Consider the following 17,923-nt stretch of genomic DNA (forward strand, 5'->3'; position numbering starts at 1 on the left):
TTTGAGAAAAGTACATGAGATGACATTTTCTGTAGGTACATATTTTGTGAAGTGGGTCATCAGTTGTAGAGGTATAGCTGCTGACATTATTTTGAATGAGAGATTGTGTGTGAGTGGTTCTGAATTGAGGAAGGTATTTCTGATGGGCAGTGGTTTAACTAGGAACATTTCTGACTGATGCTTGTTATATTATTTATGACCTGTTTTTGAAGAGTGATAATTTCCGAGTTGTATGCATACACGTGAGGAACTAGGGAATGCTGTGTGATATTGATATGGAATATGATGGTGAATTTTGCTTGAGGATTGTCATGTGAGGCTTGTGATGTTAATATGAGTTATTGTGGTGCAACTATTGTGTATTTTTGGTGCAGTTGTGGTATATTATGTGAAGTGGTCTATGCTGAAGGTTAACCAGATATGTTGTTGTGAGAAAGACAGACGAGGCATTATATCCCATTTATTTAGGAAGCATTTTTTGCATTTATATATGGAGCAAGACAAGTTAAGGAAAGCACACTTTTTGAATGAAGCAACCCACAGCTGTATTAGATACATTGAGCTTCTGTTTGTGCACACTTTATTCGAAGGTAGAGTCACAGTGATATCTCAGGCCATGTAAAACCCTCATCTTCATAAGACATTTATTTTCTCGTGAAAGGATTTAGAGGAGAGTATTGCTGAAGTTTTGTTACTATGACGAGCTGTATTATGACGTTAAAGAGTTGTCGATTATGAAAAGAAAACGAATTACAGTTTGCGATACCAATCACACTTGCTATAAACATTGTAAACTCCAGAAAGCATTACACTTTTGCCTGTATAAAACACACACTGGATGTATTCGTCGAGTAATGAGCATGAATAGTTTTACAAAGCTCTTTTCCTCTACTGCTGAATTATGTGAGGTAGGCGTGTAATGAATTTTCTAGCTTTGCGAAGGTGAAGAATGACATTGACTCAGTAAAAAAAAAATTGTTCTTCTACTTATTTCTGTTTACGCACATTGTACTTTCCTTTTGTGTGTGACATGACCATAACTGAATTTTTCTTTATTGCAGAAGTAACAAAAAAACACAGAACTCTCTGCATTTGTAGGAACTAGCAACGTTTTTCATATCAGAGTACAATGTATGTAGTGAGCGAGTTACATTCTAACTATACAAACGTTCCAGTGGTCTCTTATGAAGAACTATACATTCCAGAAGTACCCAGTTGTGCTACAAACATTGATGCATGACGTATATAAAAATATGTTATGCATTTTGACAACCTTTTCTTTTCAGCATGTAGCAATTTTACAGCTTGATGCAAGTTGATCAGCTACACTTCATGCCATATTGTAAATAACTGCATAAAGTAAGTTACTTCAATACATTAATGTCTTTCTATTTATACAATTTTATTTCAGACTTTCTCTTATGGTTCTGCTACAGCAGTGATGCAGGGCCGATTCTATCACATTAAGTTAACGATTGTAATGATTATGATGACTTTTTTCTCTTGTCATTAAGCAATAATGAAGCTTCATTTTCGGTTAATAAACCATTTCTTTCAACTACTACTGAACAGTTCGAATATTAGTCTTTTTTGTGCTACATCTTAGAGTAAGTTCTGTCATTTTTAGTTGCTTTATAAGGTATGTCTTTTGAATGTCGTATTTATTTTGCTGTAATGACTAACTAAAAATGGCCACACAATTCTGACTCCACACACAGACATTTGACATCTGACGATATTGACCTTGTGTTGCTACCTGCTATTTTCCGTTCGATGATCATCATGTGAGCATTAGTGTGATTTTTGCGAAATGAAATAATTATGTTGTAATAATAAGGAAGTACTTGTTATAATCACAGGCCCATTACTTAATGATTGAAAGTGTAATAAGTTATGAGAACTAATTATGCAGTCATAAGAAATGATATTCTTTACTAACTTCATCGACTGGAGCTCAAGTCACTTGTATTGTGTAAGAAGGAATTGCAAGTATATGCACATGTAATTTTTCTTAAATATCTCCACAGAAACCGGATTATATGAACTTCATATTTTGATTGTTTACCTGTAATATTACAACGCAAATTTTCTATTGTATGATAAATTAAATGATGTGTAACTACTATGTATATATGAACTCTGGGATCTATGAGTAACTGTAACATTTTTTTAAAAATATGTTACCCTTAATGTATTTGGACACATCTGTATGACCTTCAGTGATATTATGAATCACATATTGTGTATGTTCTGGATCAGGTCATGTACTCTCTGGTCGCTGTGTACTGTGCCATAAGAAAATGAATTTTTATAGAACGAGTTTGCCACTATGTGATTGACCTGAACTTCATTTTTACAATGGTACTTCAAGGAACAAGACACACTTATGTAATAATCTGTAGTCATGCACATTCGAATCATTTACTAAGCACTGAGTTTATGTGCCTATTAATGTAATGTTGACTTTTATATGCAAGTGCATATAACTTATTATCATTCATTTATTGAATATGATTTGTTTCTGTTACTGTGTCATATATGAGACTTTTGAACTCTGATGACAATTATGAGAACCTATTTTCTCAAAGGGATATGACGTCAATGCTTTTATCGTGTATTCTTCGATACTCAACAAGGTATACTTGTGCCTCATACTATTATTACTGCATCTTTATCTGAATATGAAAAGTAATGACACACTAAAGCTTTTTGGTGTTGTCATCAGTGGGCATAATGTATGTAATGAGTGCCTGAGTCGGGTGCTTACACCTCAAACTTGTGTGTTGTCAAATGAAAATACTAACAGTTTTGGTGTGGTTGTCAGTGGACATAATGTGTGTAATAATTCCCTCAGTCTGCTTACATCTCAAACTTGTGTGTCGTCAAATGAAAATATTAACATTTTTGGTGTGGTTGTCAGTAGACGTAATGTGTCTAATGAGTCTCTGAGTCTGCTTACATCTGAAACTATTGTGTCATCAAATGAAAATATCAATATTTTGGTATTGTTGTCAGTGGACATAGTGTGTGTGGTCCCCTGAGTCTGCTACACCTAAAGCAAGTGTTTCTTTACCTAGTTTTCTGTTGCCAGATGATTTATATTCTGTTGAAGAACTGTATATAACATTTTGTTGTATTGTCAAATGAACTACCGCCAATGTCAGGTAAATTTGAGTGCTCACCAGCACAATGATTCTTGTATATTTATTTTCTCTCTCTTTGCACTATTTGCAATTCTGTGTAATATTTGTATTACTCAACTGAAAGAGTTTGCAGCTTGTGCTCTAGTCGATAGCGTAGCTGCCTCTGGATCATGGGTTCGCAAGATCGATCCCTGGCCAGGTTGGGGATTTTCTCTTCATGGGGACTGGGTGTTTGTGTTGTCTTCATCATTTCGTCATCGCCATCATCATCATCATTTGTGACAGTAGCTAGATTGGACTGTGTAAAATATTCTGAATTTGTATGGGCACTCATGACGGCAAAGTTGAGCGCTCCACAAACCAAACATCATGTCAACTGAAAGATTTTTTTTTACACTCTTGGAGAACTATCAATAACAGGTTTGTTATCCTGTCAAATGAAATGAAATGTCATGTGGCTATGGCCTCCTGTTGGGTACCCGGTCGCCTGGTCCAAGTCTTTTAGTTGACACCACTTTGGCGACTTGCGCATCGATGGGGATGAGATGATGAAGACAACACAACACAATACCCAGTCCCTGAGTGGAGAAAATCTCTGACGCAGCCAGGAATCGAACCCGGGCCCATTTGCATTGCATTCTGTTGTGCTGACCCTTCAGCTATAGAGGCAGACATCCTGTCAAATGAAGTGCTATCAATGACAGGTGGTTATGAGTGCTGGTCAATTTTCAGCCCATTTTGTTTATGTATGAGGGCCATCTCCAAACAATGCCTGTGGCATTTCTCGGACACTGGCAGACCATTTTGTAGCGACTACTGTCAATGCAAGCCAGGACCCAGGGTTTCTTCGCTACCATGCGAATATAGAGAGGGACAAGCTAGGCTTCAGATCCAACAAGTCTGAGTCTTACAACTACCCTTTCTCCATTTGGGAGCTGGAATCGACTCGGTCTGAGACCTATGATACTGCACTCAGTTACGACCTGATCCTGCATTGCATGCTTCGACATTTTCCAACTGTGGCAAGGAAAATCATCCTCGAATGTTTTAATTTGATATAACAGACAGGTCATTTCCCCAACAAGTGGAGTGAGGCAATTTTGATACCTCTCTTCAAGCCATGAAAGGACTGCACATGTTCCACTAGTTAATGGAGTATCACCTAACGTGCTGTGTAAGAAAGACCTCGGATTAAAGGTCAACCATCGTCTGGTCTGGTTGTTAGAGACCAGGCAACTCCGCTCTCGGTGTGGATTCCGGAGATTTCAGTCAACTGTGACAACCTGACCCTACTAGATGAGGCTGTTCAGCAGTCTTTCCTACAGAAACATCACTGTATTGGCATAATCTTTGATATTAGTAATGCGTATGACACTACTTGGAGATGCAGTGTGCTCGCACAAGTGTATAAATGGCACTTTTGTGACCGCCTCCACATCTTCATATGGTACTTCCTGTATAAGCGGTTTTTTAGGACCTAAGTTGAAGACACACTGTCAGCTCATTTTGAGCAGGAAAATGGTGTCCCTCAGGGAAGTGTTTTAAGTGTTAGCCGCTTTCCCATGGCCATCAACAGTATTAAGTCTATGGGACGAAGTCCTGTACAATACTCCTTACTTGTGGACGATTTTGCTGGTTTCTGTTCCTCTTTAAATTTTGCAATAGCTACTCATCAGTTGCGACTTAAAGTGCAGAGGCTAGAGGAGTGGGCTGCCAAGAGAGGTTTTCAGTTTTCTGCAGATACGTGTATGTGTGTCCACTTTAATCTTTCTAATCGAATTTTTAAGTTACCTGACTTGCATGTGAGGGACACCATCCTACATTTAAGTGATTCAGTGAGGTTGCTAGGCCTCATTTTTACTTCAAATTGTCGTGGTTGCAACACCTGTGAGATCTGAAAGCGAGAACCCTGAAGGCACTGCCTTAGCTACAGGTCTCAGGGAGCAGACAGCATGCGTCTGCTCCAGTTTTATTGGGCTTTCGCAGCTGGACTATGGGTATGCTTTGTATGTATCAGCTGCCAACCATGAGGGGATTCGGCTGGCCACCAGTGCTTATAGGGCTAGTCCCATTCCCTAGTGTCTGCACTAAGGCTGTGGAACTACCACTCATCATCTGGCAGCAGCTCCTCACACTGTATCAGGCATGTAAATTCCTCCAAGTTCTGACTACTCCAGCGTACCATACTGTTGTTCATCCACCTTTGGAATATCTTTTCTTCAACTGTCCATGAGCAACAATGCCACTTGGGATCTGCGTGCAATGTGTGTTGGAGTCACTAAGTGTGGAGCAAGTGAAACCCCAAACACAGGGTTTTAACAGTCTGCCGCCCTGATTACTGCAGAGGCCCAGATCAATTTTAGATCTGGTGTAGTACAGGATAGATCACACACCTGCTTCAGTTTTTAATGGGATGTTTTCTGACATTTTATCTGAGCACCACAACTATGTAGCTGTCTCTACAGATGGGTCCAAACAACGGGCCCCAATTGATTGTTCTCTTGTTTTCCGGATTTTGTTCTCAATGTCAGACTGCCAAAAGGCTTTACTGTCTTCGGTACAGAATTATATGTGATCTTGTGGGCACTGGAGCAGATGAGACGTTCTTCCAGAGCTAAATTTCTGGCCTGTTACGATTCTATGAGTGCTCTCCACTCTATGAAACATATGTACCCACCTATATTGTCGTCCAGAATATCCAGGATGCCATCCTCCAGCTACAACAACTGGGGAAGCAGGTGTCTGTCTGCTGGGTCCCAGGGCACATTAGTATTGCAGGGAATGAAAGGGCGGATCTAGCAGCAAAGGAGGTGTGTTGTGTTCCTCATCCCCCCTTCATGCTACAACCTAACTATTAAGACCAAGAGTTTGCGTTGATGGGAGGATGAGTGGATGGAAGTGACAGATAATAAGCTCCATCTAATAAAGCCCTATTAAATCTCTTAAAAAAATAATGTATACTATTTATTTAGAGGAAACACTCTCCTAGTAAATTTGTTTGTCCTTTGATTTATCGTGATATGTTACTGATTTTTAGTGAAGTAAGTTTTTACGTTTAGCTTTTAAAAAAAAATACAAAAGAGATATAATAAACAAAATAATGAATTTCGTAGGTTGCCAATTACGTATTATATCTGGTTTTATTGAGCGCCAGGCTCCCTACAAATTACTGTAAATGCAATAGCGTAGTATTAGTCAGTTCCAGTTCACTAGCACAGAAAATAGACAAGTTTTAATAAAATTATTTCACTGGATTCCTTCAATTAATCTCACTAAATATTTTTACATGATTTCTTCCGCTCCAGCTATCAGGCATTGTGCTGTGAAAAAATATTTTTAAATGTACTGTGTAAAGGCGGCTAATTGTTAACAGTCAGAGATCACTGTTACTCGCTCCGCAGCAGCTGGAAACATGCTAAATAATTTTCATTAAATATTCTTTTCATAGGATAAATGTGGTGTAGGTTCTTGATATAACATACGGAGATCACTTCATACTCATGTATTCTTATTAGGACACAGTTTACACCATTAAATATTTGCAATTACGTTACGACAGAAACAAATGCTAGCGCAGTACAAGAGCTTGTGTACCTTATTCCAGCTAACACCAGAACGAACAGAACAAAACAAACTAGACAGAAGAATGAGCATTGCATTGTATTTTATACTCTTACAAAGATAATTTTTTTAAATTACTTACACATTACAATCTCATACAACAAAAATAATGTCTTTTCTGCATATATCGATCTATATTGTATATTTTTACAGTTAGTGTTATTACCTTTCGCAGATAAATCGATGTTTGCAATTAATTTTGAGTCACATACAGTCATTTATATTTATGTTTCACCTCAATACTGGTGAATATTGCAAAAGAGACACTACATGGCCCCCTGGGCTACAAGGAACACACTACTTAATGTTTGGTCCTTGTAGACCACGAGTGTAACTTTTCTTTCGTTCGTTTGTCACTTTCAGTTCACTTTACCGTATATTAGGTCAAGGGTACACATTAATTTTGAGTCTTTTTACATAACATGGCTGGGGACAGTTGCAATATAAGAAGCTCTTCCATTTGGATGAGGGCCGCAGGGAAACCCCAGAAAAACCTCGGCAGAGCTGATGGATTTAACCCTTTGTGTTACTTAGATAAGTTGGTTGTACATGTTTTGGTATTACAAGTATTTACATTAAATATACAATTTTCTGAAAAAGAAACAAACATATAGTTTTTATATGAAGATGTTCATCAATTTTTTTTATTGTGTTGGCAATATTTTGAGTTTTTTAAATTTTTGTCACCGCATTTCTCGTCGTGTGGTGTGGATGACGCTGTATGTCGCTACCGCGATGCCTCGTGCCCGTTGCCATGGAACGTCGGCCAGAAACTGTTGAATTCTTTCTTGTCCGTAGCCGGCGGTCAGGGTGTGGAGTATGGATCGACATTATTTTGTCTGCGTGGTGCGTCTGCATTGTTGCGCACCGCTCGTTAAAGTTTTCAGCACGGTAGAGGATGTTGCCTCGTGCAAATCACGAAACAAATGCACATTTGTTATAGAACGGATATTGTAAGATGTTATGGCTGTGGGTAAGAACTGAATAGTCAACATTATTGCATCATCGAGGCACAGGCTCAGTTACTTGGTATTTTCGTGTTCGTTTGCACGTACTGGTGCTGAATGATGCAGGAGATATGATGCTGAAGTAAGCTCTGCACATCCCTGTTGTCATCACTTCGTACGGAATATTTATGTTTCACAATTTTTGTTTGACGGCGTTCCACCATAGTTGCCATTGCAGTAACGTCCTACTACGTGGTCCGTGGCGTTATATTAATTGTTGGCGCACAGGAGGTAGCGTCCAAACTAAAAATGTTGTCTGTACAGTTTCGAACACACACTGATCACAGTTTTGTGTTTTCGGTCACTGCACACAGATACGTGTTGTTAATGTTTGTATCTCACGTTTTTTCAGTTGTACAGCACATAAGTGTTCACTGTCCAAGTTGATCACTAATACAGTTCTCAAAGTTCGCACTTTCTCCGGGAATACCAACACACTATTATATTTCCTGTTAGTATTGCTTACAGCATGACTTTGATACAATTGTATTACATGACTACTGGTTTTTTTTATATCACTTAGTGACACAGATGTCTGTTCATTTACACAATATGTTACAATGAAATTTCACAGATCAAAAGCACTTTTGTTCTGTTATTGCATACAATTAAGTGTTACATCATACATGCATGGTTTCTGGCCAGACTTGCAATACTTTTATATTTGAACATTAATAAATCTGTCATAGAGTATATTCATTTGGGGATTAGGACCACTGCGCATGTGCTTGCTCCATAAGCTGCTAGCGTAATCGTGTAATCCTATAAAAGGTTTGCAACTGTCAAAAACAGACTCTAAAGTGGAGCTCTCATTTAATCTCAAATATTGTGGCTAGATGCTTATACTTTCTCTTTTAAGGTCAAAGCACAGCATCACAGATGTCACGTGGTATGTGCACAGTCTTTTGCATACACCTTTCTGTTCATTTTTCATGTGACATATTAGAATATTTAGTGCATTCTTTAAATAAACATTTATCACACAGCATAATAAAATTTATAGTTACTAACTCTAATAACCACTGAAAAACATCTTACACTTACTAATTATGTTTCTAAACAAATTCTATCATTGGACTGATGGTCCTTTAGCTTCTTTTTACTCATTTTTGAAGGCTGATGTGTAAATCATTCCTTGACATAAAGACCAAACATCTTACATACTAAGCACAAACAAAACATCAAATTCTTACAACTACACTAAAATATATATTGAAGTCTGTGCAAAACCTACATATTACACAAAAATACGGTAAACCATTCATGTCCTATTGTCAAGTACCACAAATTTCTTTGAGTCCTTATAGGGATACAATCCTTTGATCTTCCTGCTCATCACATCAGCTATAAGGTAGCTACAACTGCGTGGTATTTGTATAATTTTAAAAGGTCCATTATACAGCATTTGCCATTTCTTGTTCTTCTTTGCTATGAGTGACGACTTAGGATGGTTTTTATCAAAACTAAGCCGTTTATCTGATATAGGACTGTCCGTTTTATTGACTTGTCATATTGACTCTTTTGTTGGGAATCAGTTAGATAACATGATTCTTGTGCTTTGTTGTTAAAGGTTTCGGTCCATCGCAGCGTTTCGTTGTGAGCTACGTCCGAATAATATTCTCCCTGGCCCCTTAAATTGCTGCTTAATTGAAATATGGGCATCTCTTCGCTTTTTACTCGTACACTCGAGTAATCTTTACCGGATGTACTTACTGTTCGTGTTAAATCCAGTACGATCTGCTTATTTTCATTCAGTAGGGAGATCTTCCCGCTGGAGAAATCAATTTTTGCTTTCTTCTCGTTCAGGAAACCTCCCCCCAGGATGCAGGTTACTCTCAATCCTTTGACTACGAGAAAGATACATTTTACGTTATCTTCCCCTAGGCATAAATCTACCAGCTCCTGATACTGAACATTCTGTGCTTGTGCTCCCAAGGCTCCAATGACACAGCAGTTTTGTACAGGAAATGTCGGTAAGTTGCGGTTCTGGCTTAAGGTTTTGAATAGATCATAGCTCATAACATTACTAGTGGCACCTGTATCTATGTACACTCCTGGAAATTGAAATAAGAACATCGTGAATTCATTGTCCCAGGAAGGGGAAACTTTATTGACACATTCCTGGGGTCAGATACATCACATGATCACACTGACAGAACCACAGGCACATAGACACAGGCAACAGAGCATGCACAATGTCGGCACTAGTACAGTGTATATCCACCTTTCGCAGCAATGCAGGCTGCTATTCTCCCATGGAGACGATCGTAGAGATGCTGGATGTAGTCCTGTGGAACGGCTTGCCATGCCATTTCCACCTGGCGCCTCAGTTGGACCAGCGTTCGTGCTGGACGTGCAGACCGCGTGAGACGACGCTTCATCCAGTCCCAAACATGCTCAATGGGGGTCAGATCCGGAGATCTTGCTGGCCAGGGTAGTTGACTTACACCTTCTAGAGCACGTTGGGTGGCACGGGATGCATGCGGACGTGCATTGTCCTGTTGGAACAGCAAGTTCCCTTGCCGGTCTAGGAATGGTAGAACGATGGGTTCGATGACGGTTTGGATGTACCGTGCACTATTCAGTGTCCCCTCGACGATCACCAGTGGTGTACGGCCAGTGTAGGAGATCGCTCCCCACACCACGATGCCGGGTGTTGGCCCTGTGTGCCTCGGTCGTATGCAGTCCTGATTGTGGCGCTCACCTGCACGGCGCCAAACACGCATACGACCATCATTGGCACCAAGGCAGAAGCGACTCTCATCGCTGAAGACGACACGTCTCCATTCGTCCCTCCATTCACGCCTGTCGCGACACCACTGGAGGCGGGCTGCACGATGTTGGGGCGTGAGCGGAAGACGGCCTAACGGTGTGCGGGACCGTAGCCCAGCTTCATGGAGACGGTTGCGAATGGTCCTCGCCGATACCCCAGGAGCAACAGTGTCCCTAATTTGCTGGGAAGTGGCGGTGCGGTCCCCTACGGCACTGCGTAGGATCCTACGGTCTTGGCGTGCATCCGTGCGTCGCTGCGGTCCGGTCCCAGGTCGACGGGCACGTGCACCTTCCGCCGACCACTGGCGACAACATCGATGTACTGTGGAGACCTCACGCCCCACGTGTTGAGCAATTCGGCGGTACGTCCACCCGGCCTCCCGCATGCCCACTATACGCCCTCGCTCAAAGTCCGTCAACTGCACATACGGTTCACGTCCACGCTGTCGCGGCATGCTACCAGTGTTAAAGACTGCGATGGAGCTCCGTATGCCACGGCAAACTGGCTGACACTGACGGCGGCGGTGCACAAATGCTGCGCAGCTAGCGCCATTCGACGGCGAACACCGCGGTTCCTGGTGTGTCCGCTGTGCCGTGCGTGTGATCATTGCTTGTACAGCCCTCTCGCAGTGTCCAGAGCAAGTATGGTGGGTCTGACACACCGGTGTCAATGTGTTCTTTTTTCCATTTCCAGGAGTGTATATTTCTACTGGTAATTCATTAAATCTAGCTTTTATGATTGTTTGTACTTCAGTTATTTCTTTTTTGTTACATTGGTTTGATTCCATAAGTAAATCATGTTGTGTACTGTTTCCATCTTGGTACCTCAGTAATAATATATTATCTAGTGTATTGCTTATAGGTGTGCCCCCAATTTTTCGCCAACCATCAATTGGGAGCTTATTGTGGCCGTTGTTCATTTGACGGTCTTGCACTATGGTGGTTTCCGTCAGTGGGCATTTCTACTATCCTTACGCTGCTATTCGAGTCTGTCCATGTTTGTGGTATTGCATTAGTATTCTGCATAGAATTCCTAATGTCACACTGGTACTAGTTACCGTTAGGAGGCGGTGGTGGTGGCATAGAAGTTTGCATCCACTGCACCGGGTAAGTGCGGTTGTTGGCACTACTGCTTTGTTGCGGCCATTGACCTTCATTTCGACGTTTGTTATTGTAATTATTATTAGTGTTACTGTAGCCGGGATGTCCTCTATCTTCGCACCTACATTTTTGATTGTAAGATGTTTGACCGTTTCTGTTTTTCCTGTTTTGTTCTGTGGATTGATCTTCCTTTCCATTTGCGTGGCTTCTAAAATTGGAATTGTTGTTGCCATATTTAAACTTGCGTGGTGAACCATTACTGTTCTTCCGGTCTTTATTTATACTATTTTCTTCGTGGGAGAGATCGATTTGGTCCAGCACAGACAAGTACCGTTCCAGGTCATTTTCGGGTACATTTATTAATTTGTCTCGTATATAACCGGGCAATCGTAATTTTAAGATTCTGATCACATCACGGGCTAATATAGGGTCATCCCAATATCTAGTTTTGTTGATATATTTTTCAAAATATTTACGGAGTGTACCCTGTTTGTGATTGTACATTTGCAGGCTGTATACTTCAGTCCTCAGGCGTTCTTGAATAGCCTAGACCAGTATCTGTCTAGAAAAGATTTTTCAAATTGTACCAGGCTATGGCAATTTTCTATGACTTCATTTGCCAATAAGGCAGCGTCGCCTTGTATGTGTGCGATTATGAACTGAATTTTTTGGCGTTCATTCGAGGCACTCGGTAATACATTTTGGAATCCTTTTATGAAGATTATCGGATGCACTGTCTTCTTTTCTGCGTTAAATACTTGGAATTGTCTGTGTTTTATTAAGCTTTCATCAATGTTATTGCTTGTGGAAGTAGAAGTTGCCCCCACAGTGTTATGAATAGGAATGCTTCCTGTAAATTGTATGTTTTCTCTTTCCGAATCGCTTTTTTGTTGGTGTGAACTATACGCAATGTTCTCATTACCGTACACATTCCTAACAGGTGTGCCACAATTGTTGTTAAGCATTTGCATATGCGCACGCTCGAGTTCAGCAATTCTGTGTGTCATTACTTGCTGCCATAGCGGTACCGGCAATTTGTATCTCGCTTCGCTTTTTTCACTTACGAGTGGTAGCGTGTCTACTGTGGGCTGTTTACATACAGCTGCTCCGTTAGTTACTTTTTGCAGAGCAGACTGTATTTTGTTTTCTACACGTTCTGTGATCTGGCTTTCTTTTTCAGTGAGCCAGTCATGGAACTCTTTCTCTACTTCCTGGGCTTGATCATTTAAATGTGTTTTTATGGTTTCTTTTTGTGTCATTTCTAAATTGTCCATTTGGTTCGCAAGCTGTTCTACTTCGTCCCGGATGACTGTGTGTGCCGTCTGAAGCGTTTGCACATCTTGTGCTATGTTGCTTACAATGTTCGGCAGTTCGGCATGGGCTTGCTTTATTTCTGTCATTTCTGAATGTATCTTTTCGAACATTGTACCTATACTTTCTATTAAGACCTTTTCTCTTTCTTCGTTTTGTTCCCTTATCTGATTGACTAGCTGTTCATTCCTCTCTTCCCTCAATCTCTCTCTTTCTTCTAATTTCCGTAAAAATTCAGCAAATGGATCTGGTATTGGTGAGCATACTGGTGTGGTAGTTGTTCTAATCATTGGAAAATTATCACTAGTGCTACTAGTAGCACCTATCAGTTTTACTGTTTTCGTCTGTTGGCTACTTCCTGGCATATCGCCTGAAACTACATTGTTTATATTCCCCCCCCCCCCCCGATCACTATTCGTATTTAGTAAGTCAGTGTTACTATCCATATCGCTCAATAGTTGCACATTATTTGTAACACTGGACACATTATCTTGTTGCAAATCTAACACATGTCCAACTTTTCCCATAATGACGATAACTTTCACTGGGCTAACTACAAAAATTGTTCCAAACTACAAATGCGATCTAAGTTCACAAGTCAAACTGCTTATTGTTTCCAAAATCACAAAACAATAATATCTACACCACTGTACACCATGTACCATCTATGATACTATGCTTTGCTGATACGGGCCTATGTAGCAAGCTTTTATGCATAGTGGTCCTTACCTTTATTTCTTTTTTCTTTTCTTTTCTTTTTGCTATCTCGTCCTCTCAGGGTCTATAAGGTTCTTCTCCGCTTTCCTCATTCAAGTTTATACATGAAATGGAATTTGATAGACATTAGAATACATACAATACATGTTAACAATTACATACATACAAACCCTAAAAAAAATATTTTATCTCTTTGGGCCCCACGTTGGGCGCAATTTATTATATCTCTTAAAAAAATAATATATACTATTTATTTGGAAGAAACACTCTCCTAGTAAATTTGTTTGTCCTTTGATTTATTGTGATATGTTACTGATTTTTAGTGAAGTTAGTTTTTACGTTTAACTTTCAAAAAAAAAAAGTACAAAAGAGATATAATAAGCAAAATAATGAATTTCGTAGGTTGCCAATTACGTATTATATCTGGTTTTATCGAGCACCAGGCTCCCTACAAATTACTGTAAATGCAATAGCGTAGTATTACTCAGCTCCAGTTCACTAGCACAGAAAATAGACAAGTTTTAATAAAATTATTTCACTGGATTCCTTCAATTAATCTCTCTAAATATTTTTACATGATTTCTTCCGCTCTGGCTATCAGGCATTGTGCTGTGAAAAAATATTTTTAAATGTACTGTGTAAAGGCGGCTAATTGTTAACAGTCAGAGATCACTGTTACTCGCTCCGCAGCAGCTGGAAACATGCTAAATAATTTTCATTAAATATTCTTTTCATAGGATAAATGTGGTGTAGGTTCTTGAAATAACATACGGAGATCACTTCATACTCATGTATTCTTATTAGGACACAGTTTACACCATTAAATATTTGCAATTACGTTACGACAGAAACAAATGCTAGCGCAGTACAAGAGCTTGTGTACCTTATTCCAGCTAACACCAGAACGAACAGAACAAAACAAACTAGACAGGAGAATGAGCATTGCATTGTATTTTATACTCTTACAAAGATAATTTTTTTAAATTACTTACACATTACAATCTCATACAACAAAAATAATGTCTTTTCTGCATATATCGATCTATATTGTATATTTTTACAGTTAGTGTTATTACCTTTCGCAGATAAATCGATGTTTGCAATTAATTTTGAGTCATATACAGTCATTTTTATTTGTGTTTCACCTCAATACTGGTGAATATTGCAAAAGGGACACTACAGCCCACAACATGGCCATGCCGCACCTCCTTACTCGTCTTCACATAGGCCTTATGACGCATGGCTTCTTGCCTTGAGAGTGGACTCTCCAGCGTGTAGGGGTTGTGGCCTACAGATCACTATGCGCTACATCTTGTTGGACTGTGTTTTGTTTTCCAACCACCAGGCTGATGTGGATTTGCCAACGGATCTACCATCTATTTTTAGCAACGTCAAATGGATGTGGCTCGAGTTTTAAAGTTCTGCAAATTATCCAACATTTTTCCAAAGATTTGAGGGAGATGGTTTTAATGTATTAAAGGGATGACTGACTCACCCGTATTTTTTGTATGCAGTCAGCCAGTGATATTTTCCTGTGCTTTTCTTTTAACTCCTTTGTCGTTTTACTTGTGTTTTAATCTTATGTACAGCTACTTTTATTCTTTCTTCGTTGTTTTAGCTTTTGTGAGATAGAGTCATTATGTGGTCGATTCGAGTGCGGAAAAATATTCGGGTTTTAGCCACATTTATTTGTTTTAATGAGTGATCAACGAACACAGTAAGATTTTAAAATCTTGGAAGAGTGGCCTGTCGGCAAATGATATTTACATGCCAGCTGTAGGTTGGTTTGCCGCTACAGACAGCATTTTCATCTCTAAGTGTTATTTCTTTCATAAATGTGTTTGTGGCCCCTGATTTATCCCTGTGCGAAATCTGTTTTGGAAACCAACATTTGGCTTTCGTCTTCCTTGTATTTAACTCTTGTCACAGTTCTAATGCCATAACCTGCACTATAACATTGATATAACGTATGACTTCAATTGACGTCATAATGAAGGCTATACAACTATGTAGAATTTGTGGGGTCCTGTGTATACAATAGTTCACGATGCCACTACAGAAAGCCACAAATTGTGGCGCCACATTCGTGTCGTCTGTGAACCCAATTTAAGGCAAAAGCACTGGCATAACGTCTGCAATAGGAGTGCGCATAATAAAACACTGTATTGTTTAAACCAACTATAGGGTTGATGTGACCCTTATTTACAAGCACAGCAAACTAATTACTCGACATTGTTTCACAGAACTTTATAATGTCTAATCATAAAAGCACACCACAGGCTTCAAAACCCATACATTGACTTGGAACTGCCTTCGCATATTTTGGTACCATTTAAGACTTGAATCCGTGTTCACTTTAAACCAGTTGCTCCATTCCTTAAGGACCTGAAATTCTTACGCTTGTTGTCACCTTGTCGATGTGGCGAAGGTATGTGGAAAAAATTAAGTTTTTATTCCAGGCAGATGAAAAGTTAGCTGAAAATATCTTGCAAAAGGGGTCAACAGAAGCGTCCGATCTTACCCGTCGGCTTTGACCCGTGACGTAAGCGTGTTGTGGTGTGTGACGTCATTACGGCGCGGAGTTTGATTTGCGATTGTGGCGTGTTTGTAGATGTCTTGTTTTTGTTTGTCGTGCTCTCTGGTGGTGTGTTCATGGTTTTCGTTTGTTTCGTTTGTTTCGTGTGGTGGGGTCAGTTTTCTGTTGCTCAGGTGTTCGATTTGAAGCGGAATTTCTATTAGTGAGTTAATGGTTAATTTAATGCTCATTGCTGTACGTCGGGTGAGTTTGTTATTGAGTGTATTTGGTTGTAGTTTTTTGTTCAGGAATGGATATGAAAGACCGCCTTAACAGTGTTCGGTTGAGGGCGATGATGGGGGAGACAGCTTTAGAGCTGATTAAATTTCTTCAGCTATTTGGCTTAATTGCCGAGGTCGTGAAGTGCGGTGTGTGCCGTGAACCTATGAAATTGGTTAAAGTTCCGGACTCTCGGACCAGGGACGGATACATGTGGTGTTGCCGGAAAGATGGCGTATGGCGTTCTGTAAGGCGTGGTACCTGGTTCGAGAACTCTAGATTGGCCATGCGTGAGATTGTGCTTATTACGTATTATTTTTGTTATAGTTGCGGGCAGAGTTTTTGCGCGTTTGAGACTGGTGTGAGTGAGAGGACTGTTTTAGACTGGCATTCCTTTTGTCGTGAGGTGTGTTCCGAATTTATTAAGTACAGGGGTAAGTTGGGTGGGCATGGGGTGGTTGTGGAGGTGGATGAGTCGCAGTTTGGTAAAAGGAAGTATGGGAGGGGGAAGTCTGTGACTGGTCTTTGGGTGTGGGGGGCTGTTGTTCAGGGGGGTGGGGGTACTGAATGTGTTTTTAGGGTTGTGGAGGGGAGGTCGAAGCCTGAATTAGTGGGGTTAATTGAGGAGTATGTAGAGCCGGGGTCCACAGTAGTTTCAGATGCGTTTTCTTCATATAGGGGGTTGGGTGAGAGGGGATTTAATCATTTAGTAGTGAACCACAGTCTAGAGTTTAAGAATTATGATACTGGGGCTTGCACTAACACAATTGAGGGGATGTGGGGAGCGGTTAAGTCAGTTCTTGGGAGGGGGAAGAGGCGCTCTTCCAACCTTCAGTCTCATTTAGATGAGTACTGTTGGCGGAAGAGTGTCCCAGAGGGCTATTGCATTCTTCGGGTTTTTTTAAGGGCTGTGGGTAAAATGTATAGACCGAAAGTGGTTAGTTAGGGTGGGCTGGGTAGGTGGGTGGGTGGTTTATTTTGTTGTATAGTGTTTGTGTGTTGTATTTTGGAGTTGTGGGGGAGGGGGTTGACGTTTGGGTGGGTTGGGTTTTTATTTTAGTTCAGTATTTTTTCGTTGGTGTGTGTGTGTGTGTGTGTTTTTGTATGTGTGTGTGTGTGTGTGTGTGTGTGCGTGCGTGCGTGTGTGCATTTGTGTGTGATTGTGGTGGCCAATCTAGTTTGTGGAGCTGGAACTTTTTTGAGGTAAGTTCCGTTTTTTTTTTTTTGTTATTTATGTATGTTTTGTGTATTGGGTATAGGTTGGAAACATCCGATCTCACGCGTCGGCTTTGACCCGTGACGTAAGGGACCTACACATTGATCTGTAGCGTAGCCCTGAATACGAGGTTAGGTTGGGAGTTTTTTTTTGGAATGCGGCCGCGGCAGCGGCCGCCTATGATTCGAAAATATTGATTTGACACTAATGAACATGTATACGTAATATGAAGCAATTTGAT

Source organism: Schistocerca cancellata, chromosome 1, assembly GCF_023864275.1.
Source record: "Schistocerca cancellata isolate TAMUIC-IGC-003103 chromosome 1, iqSchCanc2.1, whole genome shotgun sequence".
Lineage (NCBI taxonomy): Eukaryota > Metazoa > Arthropoda > Insecta > Orthoptera > Acrididae > Schistocerca > Schistocerca cancellata.